A 14,493-nucleotide genomic window follows, 5' to 3' on the forward strand; every position below is an offset into this window, starting at 1 on the left:
CTTCCTGTTTGTGGCACATTAGTATATGTGAGGGCGGAAACTTTTCAGGATGGGTGGTGACTATGGTGGCCATTTTGAAGTTGGCCATTTTGAATCCAACTTTTGTTTTTTCAATAGGAAGAGGGTCATGTGACACAGGAAATTGGGAATTTCACAAGAAAAACAATGATGTGCTTGGTTTTAACGTAACTTTATTCTTTCATGAGTTATTTACAAGTTTCTGACCATTTATAAAATGTGTGCAATTTTCTGCCCATTGTATTGGATTGTCAATGCAACCCTCTTATCCCACTCTTCACACACTGATAGCAACACCACAGGAGAAATGCTAGCACAGGCTTCCAGTATCCGTAGTTTCAGGTGCTGCACATCTCGTATCTTCACAGCATAGACAATTGCCTTCAGATGACCCCAAAGATAAAAGTCTAAGGAGGTCAAATCGGGAGACCTTGGGGGCCATTCAACTGGCCCACGACGACCAATCCACTTTCCAGGAAACTGTTCATCTAGGAATGCTCGGACCTGACACCCATAATGTGGTGGAGCACCATCTTGCTGGAAAAACTCAGGGAACGTGCCAGCTTCAGTGAATAAAGAGGGAAACACATCATCATGTAGCAATTTCGCATATCCAGTGGCCTTGAGGTTTCCATTGATGAAGAATGGCCCCACTATCTTTGTACCCCATATACCACACCATACCATCAATTTTTGTGTTCCAACAGTCTTGGAGGGATCTATCCAATGTGGGTTAGTGTCAGACCAATATCGGTGGTATTGTTTGTTAACTTTACCATTCACATAAAAGTTTGCCTCATCACTGAACAAAATCTTCTGCGTAAACTGAGGGTCCTGTTCCAATTTTTTTTTCTGCTCATTCTGCAGCACCTAAATCTACGGATACTGAAAGCCTGTGCTAGCATTTCTCCTGCGGTGTTGCTATCAGTGTGTGAAGAGTGGGAGAAACTTTTAAATAACTCATAAAAGAATAAAGTTACGTTAAAACCAAGTACATCATTGTTTTTCTTGTGAAATTCACAATAAGTTGGATGTGTCACATGACCCTGTTCCTATTGAAAAAACAAAAGTTGGATTCAAAGTGGCCGACTTCAAAATGGCCACCATGGTCACCACCCATCTCCCCTCACATATACTAATGTGCCACAAACTGGAAGTTAATATCACCAACCATTCCCATTTTATTAAGGTGTATCCATATAAATAAAATGGCCCACCCTGTACATTGATTCCGTACACTGATCAATGCTATTGCATTGCATTGATCAGTGTTATCAGAGGTGGAATGCTCAAGCCTGAATTTCAGGCTTGGAGCAATCAATCGCCGATCGGACACGCAGGAGGCAGGTAAGACACCCTCCTGATGCATCCTAACTGATCGAGGCATTGCACTTTCACTGCTATGGTTCCGATCAGCTCACTTTTCACTTGTGAGCTCAGCTCCTGATCTTCCTAATAACCCTACTGTGCCTCAGCACCGTTCATTAACATTGTTTTTTGGCAAGGGGTTAAAGAGTGCTGATAAATGCTTATGTTATCATAAAGCATTGTGCACATATTTGTAGACAACATGATACATATCTTATCATAAATCCATTTACATATGTATACTTCTATATTCACATATGTGCAATTTTATAACTCAGTCGATTTTTCTGTTTTATATGTGCAATACATAGTCACTGACTTCATAAGAGAACTGTATGCCACGTGTAGAGTGACTCCCCATTGCTAGTAGTAGTATGCCACTGTAATGTGCAGCTTTGCTTTGTGCAGTATATCTGAACATCATTCTGACATCCATAAAAGTTGGTGATTTAGTGATGTATATCTCTACAGCGGATCCATTGCTTTTACATCTACAAGCCTTTTAATGTGAGGATCAATTCTCCCCCTGCCATGGTATGATCCTCGCCAGTAATTGCCTGGCTGCATTGTTTGCAGATTGGATTATGACAGGTGTGTGATATCCTGGTATACGACACAAGACTTCTTTAAAGAATTCCATTGTTGAAAGAACAGGTGACATGGGAGGAGTAGACGATGAATACAATATAGTGATGATTTCCCTCTCTCTATTGTTTTAAAAACAGAATCAGTTGCATCTCCTACTGTCAATTGTGTGACCTGTAGATAGATGTAGATAGTCTTACTCACCTGGAATTTACTGCTGTGCCTATTCATTTCTAGATAAAAACCTACACATTGAAGCAGACAGAAATGATCATTTCTTAGGTGACCACTAAATGAGACTATTTCATACTTCTCATCACTGGTTCATGTGGGATTTTTTTTTTTTTACGGACTGTAACTAATGAAGACAGAATTGTTGTTTATGAGCATGACATATCGATTATTTTCAAGGTTAAGAGTCGAGAGACTGATTTCATACAGTGTACCTTTGGTAATTTCATACCAGGTAAAAAAAAAATGTAGCTTTTTCAAATTGTTAAAAAAGTATTGAAATAATAACAATGAATAGTTTTAAAGGGTCTCCCCATTTTTGAAATATTTGTGGCATAGCAGCAGGAAATGAGGTCCACCGATTAAAAACAGCCAAGCTGGTGGACTTTTTTTCAAAAAACATGGGCAACTTTTTCTTTATTCCTCTCTTGCAGGTTGGATAAGGTGGGAGATGGGAGAGAAATGTGTTATTTAATTGTTATGTTATTTATGATGCTGCTGATATAATAAAAAAAAAAAAAAGAAAAGAAAGAAAACAAATTGAGATGAATAAAAAGAATCTATACTTACCTCCCTTTGTCTGTCCCCTGTAGCCTCCATTACTGCATGTGGCGATACCAAATATGTTTATTATTTGCTTTTGTTTTTCTACACTTTTTCGTAAAAAGGAAAAAAGTAGCAATTATAATTTTTATTGGGGGAGAGACTTATTAAAATAAAACAAAAAAAATCAACTTTGTTTACCATTTAATTTACATTTTTTAAGTTACCTGGAAAGGGACTATTTATAGTAACCTTTAGATTGCTATTACTGTGCACTGCTACATATAGGCATAGCTCTGATAAGTGATATCGGCGATCTACTTGTGTAGTGTATCTCTCTGGGCAGACTAAACAAGAAGATGATCCTGGATCGGACAAAATAGGTAGGCAGAGCTCCAGATACACTTTTTTCCTTTATTATACCCCCTTGATCGTGCTGTAGATGGTCCGATAAGTGATTACAAGCACCACAACTGCTTTAGATGCCATGATGAGTATTGATCATGGCATCTGAAGAGTTTATGGCAGGCATCAGTGTGATTGCTGATTTCCTCCATTAGGAGAGAGGTCCTGGCTGTTGATAGCAGACAGAACCGGCAATCTATGAAGCGAGGGGAGCTCCAGCGCGTGGTATGCCCCTTAGGATGAAAATATATGTTCCGGTGCGTTAAAGGGGTACTCCGTTGGAAAACTATTTTTTTTTTAAATCAACTGGAGCCAAAAAGTTATACAGATTTGTAAATTATTTCTATTAAAAATCTTTATCCTTTCACAACTTATCAGCTGCTGTATGCTGCACAGGAAGTTCTTTTCTTTTTGATTTTTTTTCCTGCCTGACCACAGTTCCATGTCAGGAACTGTCCAGAGCAGGAGAAAATCCCCATAGCAATCCTATCTTACTCTGGACAGTTCCTGACATGGACAGAGGTGTCATCAGAGAGCACTGTGGTCAGACCGAAAATAAATTCAAAAAGAAAAGAACTTCCTGTGAAGCATACAGCAGCTGATAAGATGTGAAAGGATTAAGATTTTTAAATAGAAGTAATTTAAAACTCTGTTTAACTTTCTGGCACCAGTTGATAAAAAAAAAAAAAATTCCCACCTGAGTACCCCTTTAAGTACCCAGGCACCACAACATACATTTATGAATGATGTTGTTAAGGGGATAAACAGCATAGCTCACTGTCTTATAGTCTTCAAAAAACTCCCATTAACCTCTATGGGAGTTCTGTCAATTAGGTAAAATTGTTCAATTGGCTGTATTCGACTTCCCAACACTGCAAGGATGAATAAAGCTTTATTATTCAGAGCATCATGGTGAAAAGCCACTGGATTCTTCCATTATGATGTTCTTACCCTAGCCAGTTTTGACACCAAGACTAGGCTTCCAGACTACAGCTACCTCCATTATCCTCCATTATGCCACATTATCAGTGTTTATACTAACACATCTTTTGTTGATGAGAGTGTATATTTCTCTGGTATTTATTAACCCCTTAAGGACCAGGCCATTTTTCACTGTAGGACCAGAGCATTTTTTGCACATCTGACCACTTTCACTTTAAGCATTAATAACTCTGGGATGCTTATACCTTTCATTCTAATTCCGAGAATGTTTTTTCGTGACATATTCTACTTTATGTTAGTGATAAAATTTTGTCGATACTTGCATCATTTCTTGGTGAAAAATGCCAAAATTTGATGAAAAAATTGAAAATGTTGCATTTTTCTAACTTTGAAGCTCTCTGCTTGTAAGTAAAATAGACATTCCAAATAAATTATATATTGATTCACAAATACAATATGTCTACTTTATGTTTGCATCATAAAGTTGACATGTTTTTACTTTTGGAAGACATCAGAGGGCTTCAAAGTTCAGCAGCAATTTTCCAATTTTTCACAAAATTTTCAAAATCAGAATTTTTCATGGACCAGTTCAGGCTTGAAGTGGATTTAAAGGGCCTTCATATTAGAAATACCCCACAAATGACCCCATTATAAAATCTTCACCCCTCAGAGTATTCAAAATGACATTCAGTAAGTGTATTAACCCTTTAGGTGTTTCACAGGAATAGCAGCAAAGTAAAGGAGAAAATTCAAAATCTTCATTTTTTACACTCGCATGTTCTTGTAGACCAAGTTTTTGAATTTTTACAAGGGGTAAAAGGAGAAAAATCCTCTCAAAATTTGTAACCCAATTTCTCTCGAGTAAGGAAATACCTCATATGTGTATGTCAAGTGTTCGGCGGGCGCAATAGAGGGCTCAGAAAGGAAGGAGCGACAGTTAGATTTTGGAGAGTGAGTTTTTCTGAAATGGTTTTTTGGGGGGCATGTCACATTTAGGAAGCCCCTATGGTGCCAGAACAGCAGAAACCCCCCCACATGGCATACCATTTTGGAAACTACACCCCTCAAATCATGTAACAAGGGGTCCAGTGAGCCTTAATACCCCACAGGTGTTTGAAGACTTTTCGTTAAAGTCGGATGTGTAAATGAGAAAAATAATTTTTCACTAAAGAGCAGTTTTTTCCCCAAACCATTTTTATAAAGGGTAATGGGAGAAAATGCCCCCCAAAATGTGTAACCCCATCTCTTCTGAGTATGGAAATTCCCCATGTTAGGACATAAAATGCTCTGCGGGCGAATTACAATGCTCAGAAGAGAAGGAGTCACATTTGGCTTTTGTAAAGCAAATTTTGCTGAAATGGTTTTGGGGGGGGGGGGGGGCATGTCGCATTTAGTGATTCCCTATTGTGCCAGAACAGCAAAAATACCCACATGGAATACTATTTTGGAAACTGCACCCCTCAATTAACATAACAAGGGGTACAGTGAGCCTTAACACCTCACAGGTATTTCACGACTTTTTGTTAAGTTTGGATGTGTAAATGAAAAAAAAAATGTTTTCACTAAAATGTTGGTTTTTCCCAAAATTTTACATTTTTACATGGGGTAATAGGAGAAAATTACCCCCAAAATTTGAAACCCCATTTCTTCTGAGTATGGAAATACCCCATCTTTGGACGTCAAGTGCTCTGCGGTCGAACTACAATGCTCAGAAGAGGAGGAGCGCCATTGAGCTTTTGAAGAGTGAATTTGTTTGGAATGGAAGTCAGGGGCCATGTGCATTTACAAAGCCCCTCGTGGTGACAGAACAGTGGACCTCCCCACATGTGACCCCATTTTGGAAACTACACCCCTCACAGATTTTAATAAGGGGTGCAGTGAGCATTTACACCCCACTGGCATTTGACAGATCTTTGGAACAGTGGGCTGAGCAAATGAGAAATTAAATTTTTCATTTTAGCAGACCACTGTTCCAAAAATCTGCCAGACACCTGTGGGGCGTAAATGCTCACTGTACCCCTTATTACATTATGCGAGGGGTGTAGTTTCCAAAATGGGGTCGCATGTTTGGGGGTCCATTGTTCTGGCACTATGGGGGCTTTGTAAGCACACGTGACCTTCAATTTCGGACACATTTTCTCTTCAAAATCCCAATGGTGCTCCTTCTCTTCTGAGCATTGTAATGCGCCAGCAGAGTACTTTACATCCACATATGGGGTACCTTCTTACTCAGAAGGAATGGGGTTACAAATTTTGGGGGGCTTTTTTCCTATTTTCCCTAGTGAAAATGAAAAATTTAGGGTAACACCAGCATTTTAGTGAAAAATTATTATTTTTTTCATTTTCCCATCCAACTTTAACGAAAATTTGTCAAACACCTGTGGGGTGTTAAGGCTCACTATACCCCTTGTTACATTCCGTGAGGGGTGTAGTTTCTAAAATGGGGTCACATGTCAGTATTTATTTTTTTGCTTTTATGTCAGAACCGCTGTAAAATTAGCCACCCCTGTGCAAATCACCAATTTAGGCCTCAAATGTACATAGTACGCTCTCACTCTTGAGCCTTGTTATGCTTCCGCAGATCATTCAACGCCCACATCTGGGGTATTTCCATACTCAGGAGAAATTGTGTTACAAATTTTGGGGGTCTTTTTTTTGTTTTACCTCTTGTGATAAAATTAAAAGTAAAGGGCAACACCAGAATGTTAGTGTAAACATTTTTTTTTTACACTAACAGGCTGGTGTAGACCCCAACTTTTCCTTTTCATAGGGGGTAAAAGGAAAAAAAGCCCCCCAAAATTTGTAGTGTAATTTCTCCCGAGTATGGAAATACCCCATATGTGGCCCTAAATTGTTTCCTTGAAATACAAAAGGGCTCTGAAGTGAGAGAGCGCCATGCACATTTGAGGACAAAATTAGGGATTGCATAGGGGTGGACATAGGGGTATTCTACGCCAGTGATTCTCAAACAGGGTGCCTCCAGCTGTTGCTAAACTCACAGCATGCCAGGACAGTCAGTGGCTGTCCAGAAATGGTGGGAATTGTTGTTTTGCAACAGCTGGAGGCTCCGTTTTGGAAACACTGCCGTACAAGACGTTTAAATTTTTATTGGGGGGGGGGGGGGGGGACAGTGCTTCATACTTGAAGCAGAAAACTTACTGTAAACCTGCCTGTGTGAATGTACCCTGTACCTGTGAATGTACCCTGTGGGAACCTCCAGCAGTTTCAAAACTACAACTCCCAGCATGTACTGACAGACCGTGCATGCTGGGAGTTGTAGTTTTACAACAGCTGGTTGAAAAACCTTCAGTTAGGTTTTGTTATCTAACTCAATATTTTCCAACCAGTGTGCCTCCGGCTGTTGCAAAACTACAACTCCCAGCATGTACTGATCGCCGAAGGGCATGCCGGGATTTTCAGTTTTGCAACATCTGGAGATCTATAGTATAGAGACCACTACAAACAGTGGCCCTCCAGATGTTGCAAAACTACAAATCCCAGCATGCCCAGACAGTAAACAGTTGTGTGGGTATGCTAGGAGTTGTAGTTTTGCAAGATCTGGAGGGCTATAGTTCAGAGACTACCATATAGTGGTCTTAAACTGTAGCCCGCCAGCTCTTGCAAAACTACAACTCCCAGCATGCCCAAACAGCTGTCTGGGCATGCTGGGAGTTGTAGTTTTGTAACATCTGGAGTGCTACAGTATAGAGACCACTGCATAGTGGTCTCGGACTGTAGCCCTCCAGATGTTGCTAGGCAACTTCTGTTGGATCCTGGGAGCCAGCTGCAAGTCATCGCCGCACACCGATCTCCGACACCTATTGTTGCCCGCAGCCTCGCCCGCAGGGTAAGTGGACTCCGGCGCCGGTCCCCGTCGTCAAAAGTTTCCGCCCCCGATCTGCTATTGGTGGTCGCGTCTAGACCACCAATAGCAGGGATAGGAGGGGTGGATCCCCTGCCACCTCACTCCTATTTCTTCAGGGGGATCGTGGATGTCTTGGACAACCGCAATCCCCCTTATATTCCGGGTCACTATAGACCAGTAATGACCCGGAATCGCGCAAATCACAAGTGTGAATTCACTTGCGATTTGCGCCGATCTGCGATATGGGGGGGTCTGATGACTCCCCTGGGCATTTGCGCGGGGTGACTGCTGATCGATATCAGCAGTCACCTCGGTCCGTTCCCCACCCGGCACGCGGCAGGTACCGAAATTCCCACGGACGTACGTGTACGTCCTTGGTCCTTAACTACCAGGTTGCTTAGAAGTACGCGTACGTCCATGGTCCTTAACCCCTTAAGGACCAGGCCATTTTACACCTTAAGGACCAGAGTGTTTTTTGCAAATCTGACCACTGTCACTTTAAACATTAATAATTCTGGAATGCTTTTAGTTATCATTCTGATTCCGAGATTATTTTTTCGTGACATATTCTACTTTAACTTAGTGGTAAAATTTTATGGTAACTTACATCCTTTCTTGGTGAAAAATCCCCAAATTTGATGAAAAAAATTCACAGGGGTTCACAGTAGTTTCTAGCTGGCAGTTTGAGCTGCAGCAGAAAATTTGCCGCAGCTCAAACTTGCAGACGGATACTTACTGTAAACCTCCGCCCATGTGAGTGTACCCTGTACATTCACATTGGGGGGGGGGGGGAGAAACATCCAGCTGTTGCAAAACTACAACTCCCAGCATGTACGGTCTATCAGTGCATGTTGGGAGTTGTAGTTTTGCAACAGCTGGAGGCACACTGGTTGTGAAACACCGAGTTTGGTAACAAACTCAGTGTTTTGCAACAAGTGTGCCTTCAGCTGTTGCAAAAGCTACAACCCCCAGCATGTACGGACAGCGGAAGGGCATGCTGGGTCTTGTAGTTATGCAACAGCCGGAGGCATACTACTTTGGCTGGGTCTTGTAGTTATGCAACAGCTGGAGACACACTGGTTTACTACTTAACTCAGTGTGCCTTCAGCTGTTGCAAAACTACAACTCTCAGCAGTCACCGACAGCCAACGGGCATGCTGGGAGTTGTAGTTATGCAACCAGCAGATGCACCACTACAACTCCTAGCATGCACTTTAGCTGATTGTGCAAGCTGGGAGTTGTAGTTATACAACAGCTGAAGGTACACTTTTCCATAGAAAAAATGTGCCTCCAGCTGTTGCAAAACTATAAGTCCCAGCATGCCCATAAGAGAATGCTGGGAGTTGTGGTGGTCTGCCTCCTGCTGTTGCATAACTACAGCTCCCAGCATGCCCTTTTTGCATGCTGAGAGCTGTTGCTAAGCAACAGCAGGAGGCTATCAGTCACCTCCAACTGCAGATCCACGCCGCTGCGCAGGTCAGTCCCTCGCCACCGCTGTAGCTCCTGGGGCCCAGATCCCAACAGCTCCCGGGGTCTTCTTCCCACACCCGCTCACGTCCTCCGGAAGAGGGGCGGAGCAGGTTGCGGGAGTGACACCAACAGCAGGCGCCCTGATTGGTCCCGGCCGACAAATCAGGGCGATCGTGAGGTGGTACCAGTGCCACCTCACCCCTGCTGGCTATGGCTGTTCGGGGCCATCTCTGACAACCCCGATTAGCCAGTAATTCCGGGTCACCGGATCACTGGAGACCCTATTGACCCGGAATCCGCCGCAGATCGCTGGACTGAATTGTCCAGCGATCTGCGTCCATCGCCGACATGGGGGGGACATAATGACCCCCCTGGGTGATATGCCGGGATGCCTGCTGAACGATTTCAGCAGGCATCCGGCACCGGCTCCCCTCCAACTAGCGGCTGGGGCTGGAAATGCGCAGGCCGTATCCATACGCCCTGTGTCCTTAAGGACTTGGAAACAGGGGCGTATGGATACGCCCTGTGTCCTTAAGGGGTTAAGGGGTCAAAGGGGTACTTTGATGGAAAAAAAATTGGTTTCAGAAAGTTAAACAGGTTTGTAAATTACTTCCATTAAAAATCTTAATCTTTTAAGTACTTTTCAACTGTTGTATGCTCCACAGGAAATTGAGCTGTTCTTTTCAGTCTGACCACAGTGCTCTCTGCTGCCACCTCTGTCCAAGTCAGGAACTGTCCAGAGTAGGAGCTAATCCCCATAGCAAACCTCTCCGGCTCTGGTGTCAGCAGAGAGCACTGTGGTCAGACAGAAATGCACAACTTCCTCTGAAGCATACAGTAGCTGATAAGTACTGGAAGGATTAAGATTTTTTAATAGAAGTAATTTACCAATCAGTTTAACTTTCTGGCACCAGTCGATTTTAAATAATTTTTTTTCCCCACTGAAGTACCCCTTTAAGGCTTTCAGTTAAACTACACTGCCTTATAAAAGCCTATCTTTTTCCTTTAACCTCTTAAGGACGCAGGCTGTACCTGTACGCCCTGAGCCCACTCCCCAGCTATGACACTGGCTCACGAGCTGACCCAGCACCATAGTAGGGTAGTCCTGGCGACTATCTTTAGGACCCGTGTCTAATGACAGACATCATTGATCACGGTGATGCCCAGCATTAACCCCTTAGATGGTGCGATCAAAGTTGATTGCGGCATCTTAAAAAAAAAAAAAAAAAAAAGCATACCTGCCCCCTCACCATCTAATCTTTGCCTTGATGCTCCAGGAGGCCTCAGCAGCCTGGAGCAATAGAGCACCGATGACCTTGATCAATGCTTTGCTATGGCATAGCATTGAACAGTGAATGCAATCCAAGTTTTGCATGTAATAGTCCCCTATGGAAACTAAAAATGGTGTAAAAAAAAAAAAAGGTAAAAAAAAATAGTCATGAAATTTGATTTAACCCCTTCCCAAATAAAAGTTTGAATTACCCACTTTTTCCCATTTAAAAAATAAAATATGTCAACAAAAATAAACAGAAACATATGTGGTATTGCCACATGTGTATATGTCTGAACTATAAAGATATAGAGGGGCATTTACTAATCTTTTACTATGTAGTCTGGTTTTTACCCTGTTTATTTCTACTTCATTTTTGACTATGTGCGACAAATTTACTAAATTGTTGCACGGCATTAATAAATTTGGCACACATAGGCAAAAGTGGGAAATTTACTTCATGTAGTAGAAAAAATAGTCTGTTCCTCTTTCCTGCTGTCTGAATAGGTTTGGCTGCTGGTTTCCTTCTGGATCTTTTGTTTTTGAGTTTTTTTTTAGCTTTTTCACCACATCTAAATAATTCAATAACTACAGTGGTCCCTCAAGTTACAATATTAATTGGTTCCAGGAAAACCATTGTAAGTTGAAACCATTGTATGTTGAGACCATAACTCTATGGAAACGTGGTAATTGGTTCTAAAGGCACCAAAATGTCATCCAAAAATAGGAAAAAGTGACAAAGAAAAATAAGTAGATAACTGATATAGATAAAGCAAATCCTTACATATAAAAGTAAGAAAGATCTGCTGGGAGCTGTAAATTACTGTCTATGTCAGTGTTTCCCAACCAGGGTGCCTCCAGATGTTGCAAAACTACAAGTCCCAGCATGCCTGGACAGTCAAAGGCTGTCTAGGCATGCTGGGAGTTGTAGTTTTGCAACATCTGGAGGAAACCTGGCTGGGAAACACTGGCCTAAACCAGTGTTTCCCAACCAGGGTGCCTCCAGCTGTTGCAAAACTACAAGCCCCAGCATGCCTGGACAGTCAAAGGCTGTCCAGGCATGCTGGGAGTTGTAGTCTTGCAACATCTGGAGGCACCCTGGTTGGGAAACACTGGCCTAAAACAGTGTTTCCCAACCAGGGTGCCTCCAGCTGTTGCTAAACTACAACTCCCAGCATGCCCGGACAGCCAAAGGCTGTCCAGGCATGCTGGGAGTTGTAGTCTTGCAACAACTGGAGGCACCCTGGTTGGGAAGCTTGCGCAACTTACCGGCTTCCGTCGGATCCAGCGCTGCACGACACTGCCGCGCGACACTGCCGCGCGACAGTGCCGCGCGACGATCTCCGACAGCGATCGTCGCTGGAGCCTCGGAAGGGTAAGTGAACTTCTTCGCCGGTCCCCTTCAGCTGTTTAGTTTTGCAACAGCTGGAGGACTACAGTTTACAGACCACAAACCAGTGGTCTGCAAACTGTGGCCCTCCAGCTGTTGCAAAACTACAACTCCCAGCATGCCTGGACAGCCAATGGCTGTCCAGGCATGCTGGGAGTTGTAGTCTTGCAACATCTGGAGGCACCCTGGTTGGGAAACACTGTTTTAGGCCAGTGTTTCCCAACAAGGGTGCCTCCAGCTGTTGCAAAACTACAACTCCCAGCATGCCCGGACAGCCAAAGGGTGTCCAGGCATGCTGAGAGTTGTAGTCTTGCAACATTTGGAGGCACCTTGGTTGGGAAGCTTGCGCAACTTACCGGCTTCCGTAGGATCCAGCGCTGCACGACACTGCCGCGCGACACTGCCGCGCAACAGTGCCGCGCGACGATCTCCGTCACTGATCGTCGCTGGAGCCTCGGAAGGGTAAGTGAACTTCTTCGCCGGTCCCCTTCAGCTGTTTAGTTTTGCAACAGCTGGAGGACTACAGTTTACAGACCACACACCAGTGGTCTGCAAACTGTGGCCCTCCAGCTGTTGCAAAACTACAACACCCAGCATGCCCTGACAGCCAAAGCCTATGGCTCTCAGGGCAGGAGCCCGGGCTGACATTACAGTGCAGCCGCCCGGGCTCCTCATACGGTCTCCCCGCTACCCCCCTTGTCTCCCGCCCGGGCTCCTCATACGGCCTCCCCGCTACCCCCCCCTCCCGCCCGCGCCGCTCAGCTCCCGCTGCTACAAGACTACAACTACCAGCGTGTCCTCACTGTAAGGCCATGCTGGGACTTGTAGTCTTGCAACAGCAGACAGATGGGAGTTGTGTGGCGCTGGCAGGTGAGAGGGGGGGGGGGATATAAATCACTGTAGTGTCCCGGTAGCGAAGTGAGTGTAGCGGGGAGAAAGTATGTCGGAGCCCGGGCGGCAGTAGCTTTTCCTGCTCCATGTTGGAGCTGGAGTAAATTTAGTCAATTTTTATGGCCGTTGCGACAGTTTATTGCGCAACTGCGACTGTCTCAGTTAATACATTCCTGACCACTGCAAGTCAAAACTGAAAACTTGCGTAAATTAAGCGGGAAATTTTTTTTTTACTTTCTAGCTCTTGCTAGGGAAAGTTGCACAATTTATAGGGTAGGCGCAATTGCGACAATATTGCGCCAAAAATAGTCAGAAAAAAATGACTAAACCCCTTAGTAAATGCCCCTCATAATGTTAATTAAACCGCACGGTCAATGGTGTGAGCGTAAAAAATACTAAAGTTCAAAATTGCTTATTTTTGGTAACAGAATGTAGAAAAAGCAATCAAAAAGTCCCATCAAAACAAAAATGGAACCATTAAAAACTACAGATAATGGTTCAAAAAAATTTTGTCCTCAAACATCACTGTATATGCAAAAATAAAAAAAGTTAAAAAGTTATAGGTGTCAGAAGAGGACAATTTTACATATACTCATTTTTGTGCACAAAGTTATTATTTTTCAACAGAAGTTAAATAAAATCAAACCTATATAAATTGGGTATCATTTTAATTGTATGGATCGTATGCAATTTTTACTGAAAAGTGCACTGCATAGAAACTGAAGTTGCTAAAAATTACAAAATGGCTTTTTTTCACACAAATATATATTTTTTTTGTTTCGCTGAAAATTTTGTGGTGAAATGATTGATGTCATTACAAAGTAAAATTGAAAGCGTTATGATTTTTAGAAAGTGAGGAGGAAAAAAATGAAAGTGCAAAAATGGAAAAACCCTGAGTCTTTAAAAGGGGTACTCCACCCCTAGACATCTTCTCCATTATCCAAAGCATAGGGTATAAGATGTCTGATCCCCGCCATCAAGCCCCCTCCCATAGGCTTGCATTGAGGGGGCAGAACGTGACATCACAAGGGGCGGTCCCTGTATTGTAAGTCATCAGCAATGGAGCAAAGCTTTGCTCCTTGCAGCTAATGACTGGGGGGTTGCAGGAGAGATCGCTGGGGTCCTCAGCGGCGGGTCCCCCACGGTCAGACATCTTATCATTCTTTGGATAGGGGATAAGATGTCTAGGAACGGAGTACTCCATTAAGGGGTTAAGCCGTTTGCTAATTGTAGGACAGCCACCCTTTCCATATTATAATTTTTTTTTCTTATGCAATGAGCTGATCACAGCTGCACATAGGTTTCTTGCATACAGTTAGGCAAATTTATTTTTCACATGAAAATTTGTTTTTGCAACACAGATGGTTGTGATTCATCGTAACCCAGATACTCTTTAGTTTTAGATTACGAACAGAGGTACTGTTTTTCTTTAAAAAAATAATTCTGGTAAAGTCTAGCTTTTTGGTTACTTCAATAAAGACAAACTTATCTGGTCTCAAGGCCTACTCCTCAGTA

The sequence above is a fragment of the Hyla sarda genome, chromosome 5 (genome assembly GCF_029499605.1).
Source record: "Hyla sarda isolate aHylSar1 chromosome 5, aHylSar1.hap1, whole genome shotgun sequence".
In the NCBI taxonomy this organism is placed as follows: Eukaryota; Metazoa; Chordata; class Amphibia; order Anura; family Hylidae; genus Hyla; species Hyla sarda.